Below are 27,547 nucleotides of genomic sequence, written 5' to 3' on the forward strand. Positions count from 1 at the left end.
TCATGGGAAGGGCAGAGAACTTTACAGCTGTAAAACCACCTGTTGTAAGAAAGCAAAGTACTGTTCTGGAACAGCCACAGCTGATGTGCTGAGGCGTAGGGAAACATTTTCTATATTTTATTCTATCAGACAGGGGCCTATTTCACAACTTCCCTCTGTTTCTGTGCCTTCAATCCATTTCAGTGAAACCTGTCTCCCAGGACATCCCTTTCCCAAAGAAGGCAACCAAGTATCGGCAGTGAGGTGAGTGGAAACATGAAACTTCCTTTGAGTCTCTGCACCATTTCTTCTGCTTGAGTGACACTTTGTTTATGTAGTCCATGACATACAAATTTAAATAGAGATTGCTATGCCTTGAAATATATGAAAGAATTCCAGAAGTTTTTTTTTTTTTTTCCTCCTTCTTGATGACTATTTTGATAGTCTATTCTCTGTGAACTTTGTTGGAAAAATTTCATTTTCTAACAGGTTGTCACAAGTGCTTTATGTCAACAGCTGACAAAGTGGTTCTTCACAAAACAGAAGAAATGAATGCACATGCTTGCTGTTCCTTTTGTGTGAGTCATTCATTAAAGCTTAGTTGCTGTGGTTTAACCTGGCAGGCAACTAAACACCACACAGTCCTCTCCCCAGATGGGATGAGGGAGAGAATTGAGAATTGGAAGCAAAATAGAACTTGTAGGCTGAGATAAAAATGATTTACTAAGACAGAAAGGGAAAACAGAAAAAAAAAAAAAAAAGATGTTAACAATAACTACAAACTCACACATATATATATCCACAACGCAATTGCTTGCCACCTGCTGCCTGACGCTCAGCTCACAATACAACTGTTTGTTGATGGATGCCCTGCTAGCAACATTTCACCATCTGCAGACTGATTTCCACTTGATCTCTGAGTTGTGACTGTGATTTGTTAGCCTCCACTGTCCATTGGACTCTCATACTGGCCATATGAGACTGTTAAAGAGTCTTGCTGATAACTCCTTTGCTCTCCAGTTGAAGATCTGCTTATGGATGGTAATCAAGGAGTCCTGATATTGACTCAGGTGCACCACTGTGTTAGAGCTGGCACTTGTTCTTCTTCTCTTAGCAACCCTAAAACAGAATGGTTCTCTGAGAGACCAGGCAAGATACAGACAGCTCCTTAATGTCACCTGTCCCCAAGGCAGCTACACCAAAAGCCAATTAGTACTCTTTTGGGTCCTTGAAGTACTGTATTCCAGAGGTAATCTATACCAAGGATGAGCATCTGAGCCATTTGAAATGGGTTACTTTTGCCACTCATTCCCCTTTAAGCTCACTTTGGCCACCAATGCAGCAGGCTCTTTTTTATCCCCCTGTCACTCCAGAAATGCATATGGAATCTGCCCCGTTATAACTTGATGCCATTGTAGTACAATGTATTCCAGGATCCACTAGAGCTTTATACTTGTAGACTCATAGAATTGAGTTGGAATGAACCCACAAAGGTTATCTAGTCCATGCAATGAATACGGACATCTACAGCTAGATCAGATTGCTCAGAAACTGGTCTATCCTGACCTTGAATGTCTCCACAGATGGGACATACACTACCTCTCTGGACAAGCTGTTCCAGTGCCTCACAGCCTTCATTTGAAAAACATCTTTCCTTATGTCCAACCTAAATCTCCCTTGTTTTAGTTTGAAACCATTTCCCCTTCTCCTACCACAACAGGCACTGCTAAAATGCATGTTCCCTTCCTTCTGAAAGCCCCTCTTTAGATAATGAAAGGTGCTATCAGATCTCCCCCAAGCCATCTTTTCTCCAGGCTGAATAGCCCAGACCTCTCAGCCTGTTGTTATAGAAGTGTTCCACACCTTGGATCATTTTTGTGCCCCTCCTCTGGACACACTCCAATAGGTCTGTGTCTCTCCTGTACTGAGAATTTTACATCTGGACACAATACACCAGGTGAGGTCTCACCAAAGCAGAGTAGAGTGGAAGGCTCACCCCTCACGACCTTCTGTCCATGTTCATTTTGATGCAGCCCAGTTTACTGGGTTGCAAGGGCACATTACTGACTCATATCCAGCTTTCCATCCACAAAGCCCTTTTTGACAGGCCTGTGCTCCATCCTTTCATCCTCCTGCTTGTACTGGTAGTGGGGATAGCCATAATCCAGGTGCACTTGGCTTTGCTGAATCTCATAATACTTTCCTGGGCCCACTGCTTGAGCCTGTCTAGGTCTCTCTGAATAACATCCTGTTCCTCAGGTGTTTCAACTGCACCACACATCTTGGTGTCATCTGCAAACTTGCTGAGGGTGCACTCAGTCTCAATTGATGTCAAAGATAAAGATATTGAAGAGCACTGGTCCCAGTACTGGTGACTGCTGAGAGACACCACTCGTCATTGATCTCCATCTGGACACTGAGCCATTGACTGTCACTCTATGGATGCAGTCTTGCATCCAGTTCTTTGTTCACCTGTGCTTCTGATGTGCCAGGCCATCAAGTCCAATAAACTCGATTGTCCCTTTCCTCCATCCTGCTAGAGGCAGAGCTCTCTATTCCTGCTTACTGTATTTGTCACTCACTTCCTAGGAATGTGAACCAAAAGCCTCATTATCAGCCTCAGAAATAAGATCAGGCCATCTTATCTCTCTTCTTAGGAGACTGTGGCTATTTTCCTGGAAATGCCCTCTTTTTTGGTTGTTCTTCCTTGTAACTTACATACCTGTACGTCTGAGGTCAATGTAGATTTTCCATCCTATTTCCTCATAACCTCTCCATGGTCATGCAGGTGAAGCTACAGGGTAGCACATGGTGTGTACCTCCTATAGCCTCTCTTTTGAGCAGAGGAATACTTACTTTTATTGGCTGAGATACTGTTCCATACAGGTGGGGAGTAGTGCATTTTGTCTTCGAATTGCTAGAACTCCCAGGAGAGTATCTCTACAGCTGAGACATAAGCCCACAGGGAGAAAGACATTTTTTCTTCATATTGTTCATGTAGGCTAGCCACTTCATCCACCATTGGTTCTTCTTCAACTTCCCAGGCCATTACTGCCAGGTTGTTGACATAGGATAATGGTGAACTCTATAAATATCTGCCATGCAGGTGTCATGTCATCATGATCTTAAGATAACGATAAGGATCTTAGGATAATGATTATCATCCTGGTCAATATTTTATATCTCCTCCAGCACACCTAATTCATGCAGGTACTGGATACTTTTCTCCATGGTATTCTACTTGCCTGGTTAACTTATCTGATCTTCCTTGAAGGAGCATATTTCCTTCACAGCTGACAAGGGTTTCCTTCATAAAGTGAAGACTTGTGTCCCTTTTCCAATTGTTTGTCAATGTCCTCTTCCACAGAAAAGTAACCCAGCTGCCTGGCTTTGCTGCCCACTGTGTTCAGGCTACAGGCCCCATTATCCCAGCTTCAGAGCAGTTAGGTGACAGTATGCTTGTTTGAGTGACAGTTGAAGTGTTTTCAGATATCTTGCAGCTCATCCATATTTGGGGGTCAGACAGTTATTGCCTCATTATTAGTCTTCCTCTTACTCCTCCAATTCTTCATCCCCATTTCTTCTTCCATCCTCATCTTAGTAGCTGTTTCTTTCCTTAGTAATGAGCTGATGTTCACAGCCATTTTTTTTTTGTCTTATGTATAGAGGTGACTGTTACTGGCACAGATTTGTTCTCTGGTGTTTGTTGAATGAACTGCAAAGTGTGTCACAGAGGCCTGAGCAACCACACAGGGACTGAAGTGACTGTGGGGCCTATCACCTTGTCATCATCATGAAATCTCCTTCTCTTTAGGGTGATAAGTAGTGTTGAGCAGGACTTGGTAGGCATCATTAGGCCCCAGCACATTGCAGTGATTTGTGTTTCTGTAGGATTGCCAGGGTGACAGCATATCTTTTTCAAATATTTTATTAGTTTTTCAGAATTCTGCACTTGTTCAGGGTTGAAATTTCAGAACGTTGGGAGTGCCCACTGTTGTAGGTTCCTGCCACTCAGAACTATCCAACTTTGGGGCAGGCCCATTACTGATATTCTTAAATAGTTGTTTAATATTAACAAAACCTAGCAACAGGAACATACTGGTTTGAATGTGCTCCCTTGTCTCCTCCATAGCTTGGCACTCAAGGAGACAAAGTAAAGAGCAAAATTACTAATACTTTCCAAGATGTGTTTCCTGAAGTATGAAGATGACTGCAATATGGAATACAAATACCAGATTAGTCTTCAGTTACATTGTACAGAAAAATGATAGCGTTAATCCAGCCCCTAGAGATGGTAATTGGCATAAAAGTGATCATATGCAGCAAGTAAAGTATTAAATACTATGGCTCAATGAAAAAAAAAAAATCTGAAAGAACTCAGATAACACAAATGACATTATGACTTGCAACTATTAAATTCCTACAACACTTATACCAGTTTTGTTCTAACATGGTCTAGTCAGATCTGCTGTTATCTCCACATTTTGAGCCTTACATTGGGTGCAAAAAATAATTGTTGTGATTTAAGCTGGCAGGCAGCTCAGCACCACAGAGCTGTTTGCTCACTATCACCCGTATGGGATGAAAAAGAGAACTGGAAACAAAATAGAAATTGTGGGTTAAGATAAAAATTTTCTAAGACAGAAAAGGAAAACAGAAACAAAAATGCAGTGATATATACATATATGCGTATATGTTTATATATATAACCACAGTGCAATTACTTGCCACCTGCTGACCAGCAACTTCTCACTGACCAATGCCCAACTAACAATAGCAGCCACAGACCTACACCCAGACAATTCCTGAACAGTGGCCTCCTCTAGCCAACTCCCCACAGCTACATCTCCTTCTGCATGACGTCATGTGGTATGGAATAAACACATTACCTAATCTAGGCCAGATATTCTTGCTCCAACCTACCTCCTGCTCCTGTTCCGTAATGGTGGTGACTCTTCCCTGTTGAACAGCTTGGTATGGCCCAGCCCTAGGTGCACACCCATCATTCAGTAACTGTGAAAGCATTGGTGTGCTATTAACACCGTCTTAGCTGAAATAGGAACTCTTGGGCAATAATTATAATGGGAAAGGATGGATAATTATAGATAGTTATTGAACAGGTTTAGGTGGAAGATTGTTGAACAGCTAGGCCAAATGAAATAAAAAGAACTCCACCGATGTCACTGGAAAATGAAATGAGAAACAAGATTCTCTTTCAGAGGGCTATAATGACAGCACATTTACAGTCATTTAAACATTTCTGCCTTGATATCAAATAATCTCCTTCCATGAAACCAGAATAGGCATCTGTCATTATTTCTGCCGCTTAAGAAAAAAGTTTGTTAAATTTTCACATAGCTCACAATGGGAACTCATGGTATCCAGAATATACTAGATATGTGAACCACATCCTGATTTCTAAAATGATAAATGTATCTTTATTATTAGTTCCTATAGTGTTTGATGATATCATAGCTTCATCTGTGTTTAAGTCACGCGTGGACTTTTCATTTCAAATGAAATGAAATTTTCAAATTCATCATGGATATAAATGCTGTGGCAGACTGATGAGTAAAATGATATTACGTACTTAACAAGAGTCAAATCTGAGAAGATTTAGGGTCCTGATTTGATTTGGAATTCATATCTTAAAACTCACTGAGGTTGAGATTAGACTAGGGAGTTGCCACACAGCTGGGCAAATTGTATGTTATGAAATTGATTGAAAAGCATTTTATGTTTGATAATTTTCCCATGAGGCTTTTGTTTTTTATGTTAATTTATAGAATAAATAAAATAAAATAAATTTATTTATAAATTATGTAAATATATAAAATAATTAAAGGTATAAATACATTAAAATGTATCCAATTTTTAAGAATAATTTAGTTCAAACTCCTTTTGAAAGCAAGGCCAGCTAAAATTATTTGTCTTGGGCTTAGTCTTGTCGAGTTTTTAATGTCTCTTAGCATTGAGATTCCGCAGTCTGTTGGGGGTATTGCTTCAGTGTTCAATTCAGCCTCACTGATTTTATCTATCTCACTGTATCTCACTGATATCTCAGTAGTTTTTTTTTTTTTTAAATCTGTGACTCTTTGCCTCCTATACTTCTAGTGTGCACCTTGAAGAGGTGTACGGTTCCATTAGGTAGTTCTTGAAGGCAATATTGTCCTCTTTACTCTTTTTCAGCAAGCTAAAAATCACATTTATCCCAGTTTGTCATCCTGCATCATACAATCTGACTCTTTGAATACTTCTGTACCTCCACTGGTCTTGCTTCAATCAACCAATATACTTCCTGTGCTGGAGATTCCAGAACCATACAGAGCACACTAGATGTATCCTCACAAGTGCCAAGTAAATAGAAGGGGGAAGCTGACAACTTTCCATCCATTGGTTCAGAAGAGTCTTGCTAACATAATGCAATAAGTGGTCCGTATTGATATCATTTGTAGAATTATTTGCATAACTGGTATTATTTCCTTCTCCCCATTTCTGACTATTTGCCAAATACATTTAACACAGAGGTTCAAATAGAAATGCAGATTGATGTTTGTGTAAAAATTCCTACTGTGGAGAGGAGAAAGTGGCTGAAGTGGTTTTCACGTCAGCTGTTGTGTCATAGACATAAGAGGCACGTAAGAGTTAAATTGGGAAAAAGACAAAACTCATCAATTAAAAGTATTTTGTCACCTACACTCTGCTTCAGTGAGAAGGACTGCCACTGGTTTTAAACTGTCATCTGATGAAGAAACTCACACTTCATACTCTGGTCTCAGCAGAACGTGATGTCTCTCCTGCCAGTCACTGCTGGCCAAAGTATGCCTTCGTTGTTCTGTGCAGACCAAGGCTGTCTACACTGGGAAGACAGAAAGGGTGTAGGAAAAAAATTAATAACATTTTGGTAGCTGAGATGTCTTTTTTTTGGAAGACTGTTCAGCCACAGCGTGGATTTTACTTCACCAACGTTTTTGTCCCAAAGAGCAGAAAAAAATTGACTCTATAAACTTATATTTCAAATAAAAGTGTTCCATAGTTGTTTTTGCCTCCGTGACTCAGATTAAGTGACAGATTTTCCCATTTATTTTCCTTTTTTCCCTTTCATTTCTCTCTCTTTTTTTCCCTTTCCTTTTTCCCTTCCCCTTTCCTCCCATCCTCTTTGTTCCTCTCCCCTACCCCTCCCCTCTCCATTCCTTCCCTTCCCCCTTCCCTTCCTCTTTCCCTTTCCCTTTCCTCTCTTGCTGCCGTAAATGGCTTTTATCACAATGACTGCAAGCTTTTCTCAAAAGCCTTCACAATCTGGCAGACTAAAAGAGAGTACTTTCCTTAGGACAATGAAGATGCCCTATTCCACCCTGACCATCACATATGCAATTTGAACAAAAAATGTTGATTAAAAGCTTGCCTAACAGTCACAAAATCTGGATTTATTTTATTTTAAGGACAGAAGCATCTCTGTATCAGAATAAAAAAGAACTCTCATCTAATTCTCAATGAATTAGAGTTGGCAGACTTCTGTGTCTAGTGCTAACTTATGGCATTCAGTGCTAAGATGTAGCTCCTTGAAACCATTATAATAAATTAATGCCACTGTCAGAAGCTGAAGATATCAAGCTAGAGAAAAAAATATATTATGAACTCTTAAATTTTGTGTTGTAAAAAGAATTTCATTCTTGGCAACTTGACAGTAAAAATAGACAAAACCAATATTTTAGGATGTTGTGCCAAATACTGTGTGTGAAAGCCTGCAAGTGTCTTGCATTAAACTGTGAGTTATAGTTTGTGTGTCTTGAGGAGTGAAAAATGACATATATCTTGAAGCCCTTAGGACATTCAAGCTATATATTGCTCTTTTTTTTGAATGACAATGTGGTCAAACTCTTTAGCTAGGAACACGTTTGTATGCTTTTATTTTTTCAGTTGTCTTTTATGTATGATATAAAGTTGCTATTAATTTAAAAACTGTCAGTCACAGAATATGAGAAGGGAAGACCAACTGAAACAAGCACTTAACTGAAATTGGTACCCTCAGACAAGTATTAATTTGGTATACCTAATTATCATTTTTCCCACATGAAATAATGTCAGGAACATATTAAATTGTTTTTATTTTGATAAGGTATGTTTTTAAATCTTTCTCCTATAAACCTGTTTCTTGTTTCAAAAAAAAAACCCAAACCAAACTAAAGCCCACACCTTCCCACCTCAGCCTGCCTCAAACCCCAAAGACAGCAGCTGTGTGCATTTTCTCAGTCATGATTCATTTTTCACCTAGCCCTGACCTTGTCACTGATATTGAGTATTAGCCACAGAATCAATCAGAATCACCAAACTGCAGGGACTGGAAGGGACCTCAAGAGATCATTGAGTCCAACCCTCTGCTAAAGCAGGTTCCCAACAGTAGGTCACACAGGCATCTACATGGATCTTGAATATCTCCATAGAAGGAGATTTCACAGCCTTTCTGGACAACCGGTTTCAGCGCTTTGTCAGCCTTACTGTAAATAAGTTCTTCCACATGGCTGTATGGAATTTCTATCTACAGGTTTTAGGCCACTGCTCCTTGTCCTATTGCTAGGCATCACTGAGAAGAGCCTGGCCTTATCCATCTGCCTCCCACCTCCCCTAGATATTTATAAACATTTATCAGATGCCCTCTCAGTCTTCTTCTCCCCAGGCTGAACAGAGTCAGGTTACTCAGACTGGAGGGAGGCATTTCAGGCCCTTTATCATCTTTGTGGCCCTCTGCTGGATGCCTACTAAGAGATCCCTGTCTTTTTTGAATTGAGGATCCCAGAACTAGATGCAGTAATCTAAATGTGTCCTCACCAGGGCAGAATAGAGGGGAAAATCACCTCCCTTGTCCTGTTGGCCATGCTCTTTTTAATGCACCCCATGATACCACTGTCCTTCTTGGCCACAAACACATACTGCTGTCTCATGGCCAGCCTGTTGTCCACCAGAACACCCAGGTTCTTCTCTGTAGAACTCCTCTTCAGCAGGTCATCCTCTACCCTGTACTGATGTATGTGGTTACTCCTCCTCAGGTACAAGATTCCACACTTGCTCTTTTTAAACCTCATCAGGTTTCTCCCTGCCCAATTTTTCAGTTCGTCTATATCTTGTTGAACGGTAGCACAGCCTTTGGGTGTGGCAGCCACTCATCCCAGCTTTGTATCATCAGCAAACTTGCTGAGGGTGGACTCAATCCCTTCATCCAGGTCACTGATGAAAATGTTGAGCAAGACCAGTCCCATCACGGACCTCTCTGAAGCACTGCAAGTAACAGGCATCCAGCTAAACTCTGTGCTACTGATGACACCCTCTGAGCTCTGCTGGTCTTTCATTTCTCAATCCACCTCACCGCCCATTCATGTATCCCACACTTACAAAGTTTCATAACAAGCATGTTGTGGGAGATGGTGTCAAACACCTTGCTGAAGTCAAGGTACACAACGTGCACTGCTCTACCCCATCTACCCAGCCACTGATGACATCATGGAAGGCTATCAGGTTGGTTCAGCAAGATTTCCCCTTGGTGAATCCTTGTTGATTATTCCTGATAACTTTCTTCTGTTCCAATTGCTTGGAGAGGATTTCCAGAACAAGTTGTTCCATCACCTTTTCAGGGATGAAGTTGAGGGTGACTGGCCTGTATTAGTGATTAGGATCTAATTTTGATGAACTGTTCAGATGATATAATTTGAACAGATTGTTCCTGAGTTTGGAGGGAACAGTAGATGTTTTATAACATTATTTTTTTAACAGCTTCTCCCATGTATTTTGGGTCTAATGGCATCTGTTGTTGTGCAGATTTGTGTCTGATGTTTTTCAGAGTGTTATTATTATTCACCTCCTTCCTGACACATATTTCATATCTGTGTCATAAGAACATATTTGCTGCATAGTCAGGCTTAGTGGAGAAGATAATGTCTTGTTCCCTGCCACTTTCTTGCCAGGGATTGTGCAATATGGATCTCTTGCTCTTCTCTAGCAAAGCGCCTGGTGCCATATGACTCCAGGGCATTCATTATTTTCCAGCTTTTTGCTACTCAGATGAATTTGGATGGTTTTACACTCCAAAGTGGATAACAGACATATATCAAGCATACAAAAACCTCCTTTCCTAGAGAAATAAGGCAAAAAGAGACAAGTATTTTAACTATGTTATTACAAGCTACACACCTAATTTCTTGGGCTTTTCTTTCTTCTCTGTAATGTCCAGAATTTGTTGAAACCTGTTAGTGGTGTACTACATTATCTCTTTACCTATTAGTTTTGCACTGCATTTGGCTAGAAATATTCATCTGTGTAAAAATATGCGTGTATTTTAATTTTTAAAGGACCAAAACTCCTGGTAGAAAGATAACGTGTAATCACATCTGATTGAAACTGAATCATAAAATTGATGCAGTCTTCTTAGTTCTCTCTGCTTTCTGCAAATTCATGGGATTATTTGCCTTAAGATCTACAGACCAATTGACTTGTTTTTCTCCATTTAAGTCTTTACCAGCATTGCTATAAATCATTCTGGGTGATTGATCTGTTTAGACTTTTGTGTCTTTGATCTGTGCTATTTCAAGGCACTATGCTTTAAGTAACAATTTACTATAATTAAATAATTATTATTCCTCCATAAAAACAAACTATATGTAACTCACCACTGTCTATTACAAAATTCAGTTTTGTGTTTCTGATTTTACATGTGGGGTTATGCTATATTATGAGTATCGATAGAGTGCTCACTTTTGAGCAAATATTTATGTATTTAATTGATGCTTTTATTTTAGAATTGCCTCTGAATTTACTTTGGTGAATTCCATCAATAAAAAGTGGTGTGAGGACTGTCTGTAACAAGTTTCTCAACGGTAAAGTAAAGTAAGAGTTACATCAAAATCATTATTCTATTCTGTAAAATCTGTCTTTTTATGGATACAAAACCTTTGACATCTTTTATGTTTGATTTTGTTTAGTTGTACATTTTCTATAGTTTCTAGGCTAGTGCCAGTTTCTGTATCATTTTCCCCTGTTGACATTTACTAACGTGATTATGCGCTGTCTTGGAAACTGACCTATTTTTATGCACAACTTTTTTAACACCAAGGAAATCACACAAACTTAACTATCACACAGGCATTTTACTGAATTCACTAATTAACTTTGTGATAAAAAGAGAAAAAAAGCCTCTTTGCCTTATTCACTTTTATCCTTCTGGACATAAAGGTAAGTAAGCTTTAGAATGTTGCTGTCCAGGCCAGAAAGTCTTGACTATAAGACTCTAAGACTGTGTAGCATATTTTTGCAAGAGAAAACTGGTATATTGAAGCCTGATATTTGCAACGTATTTTCTAATGCCTTTCAACCCCCTTGCTTCTTTCTGAATGTTTTCATGAGATGGTATCATGTAAAGAACTGTAATAGTCTCATAAATTTGGGAAGATCTCTGTCTTGACAAGTGTTTTATTCTGAGGTATAACTCTCAGTCACATATATGCCACTTTTTATCCCTTTCCAACAATACAGGTAGCATAAAATACAAAATTTTTAGATTTTATGATCTTACTCTCTAGCAGCAAAGAATTTTAAAATTATTATTATTATTGTCATTTGATCTAAGTACTTCAAATGAAAAAAGAAATTAGGAATTTGTTTTCTTTTGGTCGAATCAAAATCATAACACAACAGCCTTTGTCTGCCTTTACTACTGATGCTACAAAACAGAGCTCAGGTGTTAACTGTCAAAACAAGAGGAAATGCCTACATTTATTGCAATATGCACACTTACAAATCTCCACGTTGTGCCTGTCTCTTCAGAGTTTCTGAAGCGTTGTTTACATTTATTACATGCTATCATTTCTAAATACTTCATATTACTGAGGCGTTTCTCTTTCATATTATTTCATTTTTTTTAAATCTCACTGTTTGCCTCTTCCCAAAGGTTTTCCATTTAAAACAAGAGAATAGAAGAGAAAGAAGTTTAACCTGTAAAGCACTAAATTCCATTGGAACACTATAATTTCAAAGTTCTTCTATACAACTCATGAAACTGGTGCATGTTCTTCTGTTTGTATCCCCCTCATGGAGACAGAAATGAAACAGTTAAACGTTGTCACTATTAATAAGCTTAGGCAACTGCTGAATGCTAAAGAATGGCTGCCAAATGAATTGTTGACGTTCTTTTACTATTTTGACATCTGGAATCTTTAATCAGTTTCTCTCTTCTACTTCCATTTTGCAGCTTGTGATGATCATGCCCAAATACAGAGTAACCAAATGACTTTCCTGTTTTGTACATACATCATTACCAGTGGCTAACAGTAGGTATGCTAATAGTCAACTCATAATCTTCAAAGAAAATGTTCTGAATAATCACTGGGAGAATTAAATTGTTTTCCTAATGTCTTTGTTGCTTCTTCCACACTGGTTAGCTTTTGTAAAGTTAATTGATAGATGCCTTGAATCTCTTACATGCCTAACGAGGAACTCACCTAAAAATCTGAGCAGTCCCTTTTCAGGAAGTAGTTTCTCTGAGTGGGACATCTAAACTGAACTTCAGCTTTTCAAAATACTCTCAAGTTGTTCTCCATCTTTAATTAAAAGGGTGCTCATTAATCCCTAAAATAAAGATCCGGAACACTAGTTGAGAGTCTTAAAATTCGTTGACCTTTATCAGAAAAATATGTAACAGCAGAAACATACTGGGCAATCATAGAAGATGCTTGAGGCAAACTCAACAAGGGAGAACTGATCTCTGTTTTCTCTGAAGTATGCCCTGCTATGTTTTGTTTGGTAACTAGTAATAATGACAATACAGCTGTGAGTTTGCACTAGTCCTTCCACCTTGTCAGTGCATGCGCAGACATACTCCCACAGTCACACCCATGCTACATTTCTTCACTATCTTTGCATCCTGCTTCAGATGCTTTCTTACTTTTCCACTTTATTCTTTTCCTAGAAGGAAGATGTGAGAGCAGTAATGCCTACACATTCTTCCCAAACTAAATCACTGTATTTCATTTGGTATTTTCTCATCCTAGATGGAAAACTATATCCCTGTAAGAACAGATCTTTCCCTGTTAACACTCTAACAGCAACTGCCTTTTCCTAATTTTCTGTCCTTCTAATGCCAACTTTCTCTTACTCTCCCTCTATGCCATCAGGACAGAATTCCAGCTGTTGGGCTCTCATTTTGTATTGTGATTATGAATTCATAAAGGGGGCCATTGTCTGTCCAATTTCAAAACATGACATATACAACTGATATGGGTACCATGTTGTTTTCATATGAGATTCAGATATGAAAATAGTGTATTTTTTCTTATAAAGGATCAGGGAAAAATATGTGAAATGTCACACCTTTTTTGAATGTGATAAAGAAATGTAACGTGAAAAAAGGCAGAGCTACTTCTGTTCCCCCCCCCCCCAACGGAGGCACAGGTGAAAATCTCATTAATGCAGATACATTAATTTGTGCCAAGTTACAGGTATGAAATTTTGTAAATTAGTCCTTGTATATATCAAGACTATTTGTTGTTTAAGTGCATTAACTTTTGATTTTCAATTTATTAATCTGTAGCTGTCAATAGCATCATTTAAAATAACTTCTTTTTGCAGTCTAGAGCACTTTAATGGCTATGCTGCAGAACTTTAGTTTTTACTTTAATAGTTATTCCTGGTATCCTGCTGTGGTTATATACTGAACATTAGAAATTATCTGCAGAGAGAATTAGAGTGTGTAAGTGTGATTGTCTGAGTCATGTAAATGCCAAAAGCTTTTTGTGACATTTTTCAGACTTTAAAAATGGAAATATGTTATTTGCACACCGGCTCCTGATGGAATATGACACAGTGCAGGATTTAGGCCATTAGGGGCTGTATGTACAGGGATCGTATTCTTCTAGAAAGAAAGGTAATGAACTGTTTTCTGTATGGACATCCCTTGTTGATGAGGCAGAGATAGTCCATTGGGTCAGTGGATGTTAACACTCACAGATTTGCTGGAACCTGTTATCCAGGAGGCAGTGGGGTATAGTTCAGATTTAATATAATTTTTGTCTTTTCTTCCAGATGAGTTTCAATATCCTTGTATTTGCCTATGAAATATTAATGTTGTCCAGCAGAGCCAGTGGTTAAAAGCAGAACTTTGAGCTGAATGACATTTCATGTTCATAAAAAGGAGGACCATCCTCTTAAATTTACAATCTGTACGCATTCCACATCCTCTGAGACATGAATAGTTTCTCTTAGGTAGTCCCAAAAGACATTTTTTATTTGTAATATTTCCTACCGTGCTAGAGTTCAGGAATATGCTTTGAATATATTCTGCTCCATCCGGCACTTCCCCAGAATCCTGATGGAAACTAGATTATCACACATAAGCACAAGTTCCTGATAATTCACAGATAGAGGAAGCCAGGTGGGATTTTGCAACAATCATGGTTAAACATTAGAGTCAACCCATGGAACTTTTATACTGTATACTTATGGGACCCCAAATTGCTTATCAGAAAACAAGGCGATAACGCTTACAAAGTTGATCTAAAATTTTCTTGTTGTTTGTCTATGCAATTTCTCTGTTACATAATTGTATTGTGAAGTAGAAGGACTTATGATGCATTCATGGTTCTTTAGCCAGGTTGATTTCCCTAATATCTAGAAAGGAGGAGTGTATCTCCTCAAAACTGCCACCGAAACTGCAGTTAGTGTGTTGTGATGAGTCACACATATGACAAGACTAGTGTGTCTTGGTTACTGGGATTAAATGTTCTCTATATACCTCAAGATTAGAATGTGAACAGAAGATTTATCCAGAAAGCAGAACTGTGGTTTGAAACCAAACATCCTTTACATTCTATTGATCAGTATTATTATTATTGTCATAGTACATATTTTATGTTTACATTATACAATATATGTTATTTCATTATAATAAGAATTAGTGAGAATTGATAATATATTTTTATGTATCATTTAATCATAGTATCAATAATTAATTATCAATCTCTATTAATAAACTTTTTGGTCTTTGTGTGTGTGTATTGTAAAGAAACTAATTCCTCAGTATGTGATACTTTGTTTTCTGTTGTTAGATATTTTAGTCAGACATATTTTTTATTTAATAGATTAAAGGAAAAACAAACCCAACAGCAAAGAGTAGTGCACATAACTGTAAAGAATCTATGTGAAAAGGAGAAAATATAGAAGTCATGTATACGTATCAACTGCCCTTATATCATGATTCAGTCACTTCTCTCTGACTAGCAGTAGAGAATGTCTCCTCCTGACAATCAAGAAAGCAACCACGAGCACCATTGTGTTCTGTTTCTTCGCCTTTAAAACTTAATAACTCCCAAGAGAGTGCATACAGCTTACAACTACTGCTTTCTGATGATATCATATCAAAGATAGGGAAATTAACTATTCTCAGCAAGCAATTATTACCTGAAAATGAGATATTAAGCAGAAGCATGATCACAGATGGGATGTTCTCTGTCACATTCCCCTTTAAGGACATATAACAGTGAAACTGAAGAGGGCCACGAACTATCAGTTTCATGGAAATATTTCTGGAGTAAAGGGCATCTGCAGACACTAACAATGACTGAGTTTTACTGTGCTTTGTGTAGAGGAAGAAACTGGTTTCATAAAATGAGAGTACTTCCTACTCTTGCCACATAATCTGAGGTCCTTCATCCACTCACCTGGATTCTGTCATTGTACTTCACTGTAATTCTAATCATCGCCTATCTCAGAAGCTCACAGCTTTTCTATTGCTACCTAATCACCTCTTGGCCCAGCAGATGTCCCATATCTTCCAGGCCTTTTTAGTGAAGCTGTTCTGGATTATTTGCCCTTGTTCAACTTAGATTTAAACCAAGCTAGGAGTAGGAAAATATTATTCTACTATTTGTACTGGTAAATTATATAATTATATATGCTTATGATGCCTGAGTTGCACTGCAAGTTGCAGCAGTTCAGCATAGAGCACATAAAACATGCTGTTTCAGTGATGAGCAGAACAATGCATGAAGAATTTTTGTTGCTCACATTCTTTAAAGCAAGTGGTATAAACTTTTTCAAATGTTGACTGCAAATTGGTAGCATTCATGTTTCAAAAGTATTAACTCTGACTGCAGCTCATATTTCAATTAATAAGAAATGTTGCCTAGGGCCTGATCCAAATTCAAGTAAAGTCACAGGAAGCGTATCTGCTGCTGATATGTAAGGGATCTAGATGGTGCTATTATAGTCAGCATTTTCCAGAAAAATGCCTAAGTTATTATGTGATAATAACCTGGGGTGCCTCAATGCTATGATATTATATTCCCTAACAGACTCCTGATTTGAAAATATAACCCGTTCTGAAATTATTTGCTTCATGCTACTTAATTAAAAATACATTTGATAATTGTGGATTACACTGTATTTTGTAGTAAATGTATAGTAACAGATGTTCAAAATATGTCTTTAGACTAGCGTCATCTTCAAGGAATAGCTTCATCTTCAAGAGATATCAGAGAGCTGTCTGAAATTGTATAAAAGAGCCTGAATATGGGACATATATTCACCTGGCACTTTTTGTGAGGTTGCTTGACATGATTTTCTCTGAATGGAGCAAATTTTACAGACAATATGGGATTTTGTGCTCTGTTCTATAGTTTTCCATGTTTCCTCTCTTCTCTGTTGCATGTGTCTTAAGTCTTTTATGAGCTGTTCTGCAGCCATCTCAGTGCAAGAAGGATACAGTTAAGTATTCTTGCAGGTTACTACAGTTTCTCGGGAGAATACAAGAATCCAGGAGATCTCAGTTTTAAAGATACAGATGATAAAGCTATGAATAACTTTTACAAAAATAATCAAAATATGACTTCTCTTCTCTTCTCTTCTCTTCTCTTCTCTTCTCTTCTCTTCTCTTCTCTTCTCTTCTCTTCTCTTCTCTTCTCTTCTCTTCTCTTCTCTTCTCTTCTCTTCTCTTCTCTTCTCTTCTCTTCTCTTCTCTTCTCTTCTCTTCTCTTCTCTTCTCTTCTCTTCTCTTCTCTTCTCTTCTCTTCTCTTCTCTTCTCTTCTCTTCTCTTCTCTTCTCTTCTCTTCTCTTCTCTTCTCTTCTCTTCTCTTCTCTTCTCTTCTCTTCTCTTCTCTTCTCTTCCCTCCCCTCCCCTCCCCTCCCCTCCCCTCCCCTCCCCTCCCCTCCCCTCCCCTCCCCTCCCCTCCTGTCCCCCCCACCCCACCTTTCCCTTCCCCTTCTTCTTCCCCCTTTCCCCTTCCCCTTTCCCTTTCCCCCTTCCCCCTTCCCCTTTCCCTTCCCCCTTCCCTTCCCCCTTCCCCCTTTCCCCTTCCCCTTTTTCCCTCCCCCCTTTCCTACTTTCCCTTTCCTTCACTCTTATTTTCTACTAGTGTCAATCATAAAACAAAGTGAAACAGCTAAGTGCATGTAAGGGATGGTGAGTGACCTCTACTCAGGTCATGACAACTCTAAGTTAATTTTGTTTCAGTCTGACACACTGCTATTCAGAGAACTAGCAGTCTTCAGTTCTCATTAAAATAGTCAAAGGCTGTGTTATTACGCCTGATCACTGCATTTGTATTTCCTTGTAGTGCTGGCATTATTAGCTATATAGTATGTCAATTTACTTACAGCGGAGATCTACAGCCCAGGCACACAGCTGAGTTGCAAAGGATTAACATGTTTCAGTGCATCAGCGGAGCCATGGTAACTGATATTAACTGCCTGTGTGGATGTTTTCACCTCACTCGAGTTGCAAGGAGATATGAATTATCTGCAATTCTGTAAGAAGTTTCTAGCAAGCTACATTGCTTTTTCAATTGGCAAGTGCCTGTGGAGGAATGTGAATCCTCTGTTCAGGATACAGGGGAAAGGCTGCAACTGGGACCTTGATAATACTTGGGGAAGGGCAGCACTGTGGTGAAAACCCATGAGGAGAGGGCTGCTGCCAGTGAGTGTGAGCCTTGGGGTGCCTATTTCTGATGTGGGGCCCAGCCTGACCTGACTGAGGCATCAGAAGTCCCTGTTCTACTGTCTCTCAAACCCATCTATGTAGTCTGACATACATGGGTGACTTTTGTCATTTAAGTCACCTGAATATTTGTTGGATGATGGTACCATTGCCTCCCAGAGACAATCAGCTTCCTGTATCTTCTTTAATTTGAAGAGTAAAGCCCTGCTGAGGGGTACAAGGACAGCTGATTTCATACATGGAAATGCTTACCTTGGGACTATCTGAAAAGTGATTTTACTGCTGCTAAAATAGTAAATAAATGCTGAGAATGTTTTATTTGGCTAGCAGATTCTAGGTTCTGTTACTACGTCAGTAACATTTTCTAGGCAATTTCTGCTACAATTTTTTAAATACAGAATTTGACATTATCTGATGTCTTCAGGAGTTGCAATTTTTGAAATTAAAGAGAAATATAAACCCTAGAGAATAAGTGGCTCATAATTCTGAATCAACCATTAAATATCAAGGTAACTGCAAATTTTGTGCTGGTTATCATCATCAGACGAAAATGATGTTGACACTCTATACTGAAAGCTGTCTTCTTTCTGACAAGAAGGCTGAAGGAAAGCCTTATGCAGGCTGCTCTGCTTACTTTGTGCAAGAAAAAGTTAAGTGCTTGTTTACTCTCTCTTGAAAGATTTTCACCATCAATGCAAAGCCAGTGTCTGAGGATGTGCTGGTTTGTTACAGAAATTACAATTAGATTGAAGACCTCACCTTCCATTTCTTCTCCAATACATAGCTAATTTCTGCACTAGAGAAACTTCCTCATCTCCCTGGTACCTGCTTTGGTCTTCTATGGAGTAAGATTTGTTTCTTCTCTCTTAACCACATAACATTAATTCATTCACAGTTTAAAGAAAAAAGGCTTCATTCTGTCTTTCCTGCTTTCCATCTTTTAGTTTTATACTCCCTCCTGTCTGCCAGTCATTTTATTTCTTTTTGTTAGCTCAACACTTCTAGAATGGAACATTTATTTTCCCCTTCTACCTCAAGCTTGCTTTCTTGATCAACATGACATGAAGCAAAACAATGAGAGAACTACTACAGACTTGATTAACAAGGAAATAATGGCAATCAATAAGTCTTATGGAAATAGAAACTGTCAAATGGTTTTGATAATTGTATATATGTGTGAAATTAAAAATTCAGTAGATAAAGGTTACATTGTTAATAAAATAGACTCCTGTGTGATTTGATGCAGCATGTTTTAATTGAGAAATAACAATGGTATAAAATAACGTGGTACAAATGACATGGATTAAGAAATCAGTTAGCTTATATATTTTCAACGATCCACTCTAAGTTGAAAACTAGCAATGAATGTGATTTAGAGACCTGCTCCTAACACAAAGCCAACAAGTGTCCCAGCCGGTGACTGGGAGAATTAATGAAACATTGCTAATCTACATTACAGAAGACAATATGTGTAAATAAATAAAGGGAAAGTTATGTTGCTAAAAATAACTCTCAGAAAACTGCCATTGGCAGTTTCTCTGGGATGACATACTGAGTGGCTTTCTATTTAGGAATGAATCTGGATTGTCAGCAAATAGCCTGATAACTGAAAAATAGTTCTGGGTCAGTAATGAGGGTATGTGTAGAAAGATGTAACAGAAATCCACAAATAAGTCTCTCTCAATAGCATTTAAACTTTTCATTAAGTAAACTTCTCTGTCAAAAGACATTTCCTGTCTTCACTTAAAATACCTACCTATCAGTCATTGATGTTGTCAGTTTATTCTGATTTTCCCAGGGAAAAATAATTCAGAATCAATTAGAGCATATTGCTAAGGATTAAGTGACAGGATAAAAACCCAAAGGGTTAAAATTCAAACTTCTTTAACAAAAGAGGGGTGGCTAGGTCTGTTTGTACCTTCTTGAGAACAGAGTTTTGATTATAGCACTTCTTTAATGTATTAGATAAAATACAGACTAATATCTGGAAAGAAGGAACTACCTTTAATAGTGAAATGACTTATCAAGATTTCAACTGAATTCTTTATTATTAGAAATCTTACCACTGTATGTTTCGTGGACATGAGCTTTCATTCCATTTGGAATTACTGCCATAGTCCCTTCTGTTTTAGAAATGTTGAATCAAATACAGAGATTAGGTAATCTGTTATTATGGTAGTTAAATCAGTCACCCAATTGGAGTGTCATTTTACATTCACAATAGCATCTCCTCTGAGCATTTTCGACATCTTATTGATTCTTTTTGCTGAATAACATCAAGAAACTGCTCTTTAGCTACCCACAAAGCTGAAAATCTCATTCAGACTCTCACCCTAGCCGTATGGAATCATAAAATCATAGAATTGTAGAATCATGGAATGGCTTGCGTTGGAAGGGACCCCATCTAGTTCTAACCTGTCTATCATGGGCAGGGCTGTCACACACCAGATCAGGCTGCCCAGCCCCCCATCTAACCTGGCCTTGAATACCTCCAAGGATGGGTCATCCACAACTTCTCTGGGCAGCCTATGACAGTGCCTCACTGCCCTCTGAGTAAAGAATTTCCTCCTAATATCTAATCTAAATCTCCCCTCTTTTATTTTAAAACCATTCCCAGTTTTCCAGTCACTACCAGAACCTGCAAAAAGTCAGTCTCCCTTCTGCTTATAAGCTCCCCTTAAACATATTTTTCTCCAGACTCTCCTGCTTTTATCCATACTGAATGCTTATGAAAGGACCATTTTCGTGTGATCAGTCTGTCAATTTGACCGTGTATGCAAAGCCCCTTACATACCATCTGGCTTCCTGTTATCTACTGTAGTATCCAACTTAAGCTGTCTGTCTTAACTTTCAAAGGCTTTCCTGACCTATTCTAACTATACATCAATTCATTGTCAAAATATTGACTCTAGATTCCACCCTGGTAGGGATGCTAGCTTCCATTTTCCATGTCTACTTGCCTAAGAATTCCCCATGATTAGGAAAAGCTGTCTGTAAGTATTCACTCTACTTTGTTTTCCTCTTTTAATGCCCTTCTTTATAATACATTCTTCAATTACTTCATTCTTCTCAGAAGTGGATGAAGCTCTGAATACACTTATTCTAAACATATCACTTGCTTAAGCATGAAGAGCCTTGAAATAGATATATATGCAGTAAAGCATAATACTTCTTACCTATAGAGCTTTAAGTATTCCTCCCGCAGTAATCACAGTATCTGATATCCAAAGTATCAGAGTAAATATTTCAGTTCTTTTATTTGACAGACTGTAGGCAACAGTAGCAGTTTTGGTAGGTCAGTTCAGAAATCTAAAAGACTTGGTATTACATTACTCCTGCCCCTTCTTATAAGAGATGTCCTTCCTCAGGGGTGACATTACAGGGCTGTGGGCATGCTCCAGGGCACAAGCAGAGGCAGATGCATGACTTGGAACATGAATATGATCCACTCGGGCTGCCTCAGTTGTCCGCAAGACCCTGTTCAAGAAGGCAGCAGGACTGTCATGGGAGCCTAGCCCTCAAGGCTCCCTCTCCAGGACATCAACCTAAATCAAAGGACCAACCATAGAATCACAGAGTGGTTTTGAAAGGACAGTAAAGATCATCTAGTTCCAATCCCCCTGCCACTGGCAGGGACAGCTTCCACTGGACCAGGTTGCCTAGGGTCTTATCCAAACTTGAACACTTCCTTGGATAGGGAATCCATGACTTCTCTGGACAGCCTGTTCCAGTGACTTGCCATCCTCTGAGTAACAAATTTCCCTCCAATATCTAACCTAGATCTCCCTTTATTTTAAAACTGTTACCCCTTGTTATATCACTACAACCTCTGATAAAGAATCCTTCACCATCTTTCCTGTAGGCTCCCTTCAATTACTGGAGGGTTGCTATACGATCTCCCCAGAGTTTTCTGTTCACACCTGATCTCTCATGTTATCTTCATAGGAGGGATGCTCCAGCCATCTGAGCGTCCTCATGGCCCTCCTCTGGACTGACTACAACAGGCCCATGTCCTTCTCATGCTGAATGCACTACATCAGGTAAGGTCTCACAAGAGTAGAGTAGAAAGATAAAATCACCTCCTTTGACCTGCTACCTACAATTCTTTTGATGCAACCCAGCATACAGTTTGCTTTCTAGGCTGCAGATGCACACTACTGACTCACATTCAATTTTTATTCACCAGGACACTCATGTCCCCTGGAGGGCTGCCTTCAATCCATTTATAGCACAGCTTTTCTTTCTTTTTTTTTTTTTTTAATTTAAAATTTTCTTTGGAATTGCCCTGACCCAGGTGCAATCCATGGACTTGGCTTTGTTGAACCTTATGATGTTTTAATGAGCCCACCACTCAATGTCCCTCTGGATTGCATTCATTCCCTCTGGTGTGTTCAGTGCACCACACAGCTTGGTGTCACTCACAAGCTTGTTGAGGGTATGCTTAATCCCCCTGTCCATGTTACTAACAAAAGTGTTAAAAAAGGCTGGTGGGATGCCACTTGTCATTGGTTTCCCTTTGCACACTGAGTCATTGGTAACAGACTTCTGAATCTGAGACATTAAGTGGCCTTCTAAAAAAGCCAAACTGGTTCCTATCCCCAAACCAGGAGCACATCACTGTGATTTGAATATAATTTTTTTTTTTTTCCCTGTGGAAGTTAATTTAAATGCCAGCAACTGAAGAGTAGTACAGCCTAGGAAACAGCTACCAGGTTTGCACCACTCTGAATTTCTTTCTTGCTCTCATCAGACAGCAGAATAAATTTAAAAAAGGATTTGTCTATACAATGTTTATTTAAACCTACATTCGTTTTTCTACAGAATCCTAACAAAAAATAGAAGATCCTGGTTGGATTAATGAAATGAATAAATAACTTTATGGCCAACAAAAATAGAAATAGTTGGGTAACTTAAGATAATGAGAAAGGTGATCACCTTTCACATTTTTGGGGTAAACCATGTCACCTCATTTGAGGTTCTTTGTCTTCAGAATTCTAAGTTTTCAAATATGGTTGCTGCCAGAGGAAGGATGCAAGGCACAGGAAACAATGAAGTATTGTAGCGTGTGTTTCAAACCCTTTAGGAATATTCATTACTACTTATTTAGAAATACACTGAAGTAAGCTCTAGGAAGTGATGGGCAGGTTATACGCAGACTGTGAGTTAAAATAAATGACATGGAGAAAGAGGAATATAATGTTTTGTTTTGATCTGAATTCAAGCATCAGCTAAACATGAGCCAGTTTTGTGGTCAGGTAGCCAAGGTCAATGGCATCCTGGCTCGTATCAGAAATAGTGTTGCCAACAGAAGCAAGGAGGTGATTGTTCCCTTGTAGGTGAGGTGACACCTTGAGTGTAGTGTTCACTTTTGGGGCCCTCACTACAAGAAAGACACTGAGGCCCTGAAGTGTGTTCAGAGAAGGGCAATGAAGCTGGTGAGGGGTCTGGAGCGCAAGTCCTGTGAGGAGCAGCTGAGGGAACTGGGATTGTTTAGTCTGGAGAAAAGGAAGCTCTCTACGTATCTGAAAGGAAATTATGTCAAGGTAGAGGTTAGCCTCTTCTACTGTGTAACTAACAAGAGGACAAAAGGGAATGGTCTGAAGTTGCACCAAGGGAGGTTCAGGTTAGATATTAGGAAAAATTTATTCTCTGAAAGAGCGATTAGGTGCTGGAAGAGGCTACCCAAGGAGGTGTTTGAGTCATTATCCCTGGAGGTGCTCAAGAAACATTTAAATGTTGTATTCAGAGACATGGTTTAGCGGGGAAATGTTGGTGGCAGGTGGACTGGATGATCTTGGAGGCTTTTTCCAGCCTCAGTGATTCTCTGATTCTCTGATACTGAGCATTCTGTTTGTTTCAGTTTCAGCCAAGAAGGAATGAAGGAGATGATTGGCTCAAAATTTGCATGGAATATGTGCTATACTATGCAGGCAAGCATATTTAAGATGCAGAGAACTCAATTTCTGCATAGTTTGCATGATAGAGATTTATCTATGTTTTACGGGCTGGTTTGGCCCAGTCCTGTGACTAGCAGGGAGCAGAGATTTGCAAATTTGCGCCTCTGGAAAGGGGAAACAGGGAACTCCAAAACAATTAAAAACAGTGTCAATGATCTGAGGAGAAACAAACTAATTTGCTAAATATAGTATTGGAATGCAAGATAACACACTATAATACAATGTAATTGGAATTGAAACTAATAAATCAAATATAATGAGAGAAAGAGTGTCTGAAAGGTGGAAAGGCCTCACCATAATGCTGAGGTGAGATGTGCAGTTGGGTCGAGCAGCAGGGAGGAGAGTCAAAGAAAAAAAAAAAAAGGGAAAAAAGAGTGTCAGGTGTCCTACCAAGGCCTTATATCTGTTCCCCCTGAGCAGAAATGGTAACAGAACAGCGAACAGTCTTCTGGGGAATGTAGTACCTGGACCTGGAGCATTAACTCTTTAACTCCCAGTGCACTACATGGTGTTATGATGTGGAATACTGATAACCAAATACCATAAAACCATAATACTATGTCTGGAATAAATGGCTTGCCTATTTGAAAAGTAAGGAATAAATCCATGCATAGAATTTTATTTCTGACCTTGATGAAACTTTTCAAAATTCAATTCAAATTAATTTGGAATTTCTTTCCATTACAACTGAGTTAAGCGTTTTTTCTTTTTTCTTTTTATTTTTTTCTCTAGAACCCAAAAATAAGTGCAGATTTAGAGAATCCTGGAATTATCAGCGGAGTCCAAAGCCAGCATTTGTTACAATCAATTCGGAGGTGGTCAAGCACATATTCATCAGCAGAAATAAGCATTCTCTGGGGGGGTGGGGGGGGGTGTGGGGGGGGGAAGCCTAAGATCCTTGTAGACATGGCTTGAAGAAATTGCCAAGTAAAAAATTCCGATGGTTAGAAATGGGCAATTCATTCATAGAATTTTAACCTATATATATATATATATATATAGGTTATATATATATATATGTTATATATATATATATATATATATATTTTTTTTTTTTGGACAGATTTATATATCTCTAGGAAGTGCTCTGTATCTTTTGCAGATTAAGAGTTTTTAACCATTTGAGATTCATCTTTTCACTAATGAGACTAGCATGATGAAGTCTTTGAAATATCAGGATAATCCAGCAGTGTTTACAGAGGATGGTTTTCTCTTTGACTATCTGACAGATTATTTGTAGGTTAGTATCAAGTTCTGATAAAACTTCAGTGAAGATATTTCAGTTCTAAATCAAAATTAAAGTCCTTTGATAGTAAATCTGATCTGATCTTCTTGGATCAGTTGCTTCAAATTGGCTTACTGTACTGAGCAAGTGATCGTAATACAGCATATCAGAATTGATTTGCTCTACAAGAGTTTATCTCACTTTAATTAGATAAAGAGGAATATATTATCACTTCAGACTTTTACTAGTTTTGATATATAATGGTTCTTGATCTATAATGATGTTTTATGCAAAACTGCATCTGCTGCTTTACTGAAATGAATTACTATTACCTACTGCATTATGACACATGGCACATAGATTGTGATTCTGTGTGATTAAAAAAAAATGTGTAATAAAAAAAATCCCATCTACACTTTATGTTTACATTGGCTGGATATAAATCATACCTGCACACCTGCTGTATGCATAATTTCAGGAGCTCTGCAGATCACAATAATGAAAGATGTAATAAATAGTCTTTAAACAACTTTGTTCATTGAATAGTTTGTTTGGAATAAACATTTTGCCTGATCTCCTGTTTTTCTCTTCTTTTCTGGATATTGTTTCCAGAAGATGGACAACAAAGAAAATTTTAAAAAATCAAATGACACCTAAAAGTTTAGATTTTTTTAATGAAAATGAAACTTTCTCTCCCCACAAAACTGAAGCAAGCAGCATTCCTAAAAAACATGCTTACATGACAGATTGCAGAGACTGTCTTTAACAAGACTTCTCACTTCAGGTTCTCACAACAATGAAATCCTCTTGAGTGTTCCCCCCCCCTCCTCCCCCCCCCCCCGTCTTTTTCTCCTTAAAAGAGCCGTGGCACTTTCTGGCTTTCGTGGCTCTCACAAGGAATCTGTCACCCACCACTTTGGTACTTTTAATATGTTTAATTATTCAAGAACCACTGCAGACTTACAGATCTCTCCATTTCTAAAAAAAAAACCCCAAAAAACAAAAAACAAACAAACAAAAACAACAACAACAAAAAAAACCCCCCATGAATCAACAGAGAAATTGTTCCCAGAGAAACAACTTTCTTTTCTGTGATGAAATAATCTGAGCTGGACTCTTATTAATTATAGCAGCTGATTGACATAGTTAAAAACAAATAAGGAAATAAACAAAAACCCTCAATCCTATTGAAAAGCCTTCTCATAGAAATTCATTCTTCATATGATGATTCTACAAAAGGTCAGGATCTGAGACATACAATTTCTTTCTCTTTATACTGGCAATTGACTGATGTGGGATAGTCCACTTGCAAGACCCAGTTAACCCAGTCTTGGTTTTCTTTGATCCCAAACTTTTCTTTTCTTCTGTTCTAGAGTTATATAATCATTTGAGTTGCAATGGACACCCAAAGGTTATCAACTACCCTGCAAGGAACAGAGGACATCTGTATCTAGATCAGGTTGCTCAGAGCCCACCATCTCCACTCTGGGAAGTCTGTTTCAGTGCTTCACTACCCTCATCATAATTCTTTTTCTTACACCTGACCAATATCTCCCTTCTTTCAATTTGCAACAGACACATCAGACCCTGATAAAATGTATGTCCCCTTCTTTCTTATAGCCTTCCTTTAGATACAGAAATGTGCTATCAGATCTCCCCAAAGCCTTCTTTTGTCTAGGCTGAACAGCTCCAGCTCTCTCAGCCTGTCCTTGCAGAGGAGATGTTCCATCCCTTGGATCATTTCTGTGGCTCTCCTTTGGACACACTCCAAGAAGTCCTCATGTCTCCTGTACTGAGAATTCCACATCTGGACACAATACTCCAGGTGAGGTCTCACCAAAACAGAGTAGAGAGACAGGATCATCTCCCTCGACTGCTGACCATGCTTCTTTTGATGTAGCCCAGGATATCATTGGCTTTTTGAGCTGTGTGGGCACATTACTGTCTCACATCCAGCTTGCCTTTTACCTGTACCTCACAGTTGGCTTTATTGAAGCTCATAATACTCTCCTGAGCCCACTGCTTGAGCCTGTCTATATCCCTTTGAATGACATCCTGTCCTTCAGATGTGCCAACTGCACCACACAGCTTTGTGTCACCTGCAAGACTGTTAACGGTGCACTCATTCCCACTACCAATGCAGCTGATGAGGATAATGAAGAACAATGGTCCCAGCACCAGATCTCTGAGGGACACCATTCATCACTGATCTCCACCTGGATATTGAGCCATTGACCATCATTCTCTAGATATAGTCTCACAACCAGTTCCTCATCCGCTGAACAATCTACTCATTAATTCCATATCTTTCCAGTTTGGAGAGAAGGGTTTGGATTTTACTGGGACTGTGTCAAAGGCCTTACTGACATTCAGATAGGCCACATTTGAGAGGTGATTGTCCATCTCTGCTC

At 38.7% G+C, this 27,547-nt stretch overlaps 1 long non-coding RNA gene across 2 annotated transcripts; it reads left to right on the forward strand.

Moving 5' to 3' along the window:
• Positions 1 to 24,764, forward strand: LOC101749911. 2 transcript variants are annotated; one of them, XR_213823.4, is made up of 5 exons: positions 1 to 243; positions 10,770 to 10,857; positions 12,218 to 12,300; positions 21,900 to 21,994; positions 24,644 to 24,764. It is a non-coding gene; the product is annotated as an uncharacterized LOC101749911 (long non-coding RNA). The 2 variants fall into 2 exon arrangements; XR_005843038.1 differs by having other exon boundaries at positions 10,770 to 10,847.
• Positions 24,765 to 27,547: the final 2,783 nt, after the last annotated feature.

This window comes from Gallus gallus, chromosome Z (genome assembly GCF_016699485.2).
Source record: "Gallus gallus isolate bGalGal1 chromosome Z, bGalGal1.mat.broiler.GRCg7b, whole genome shotgun sequence".
Taxonomy (NCBI): Eukaryota; Metazoa; Chordata; class Aves; order Galliformes; family Phasianidae; genus Gallus; species Gallus gallus.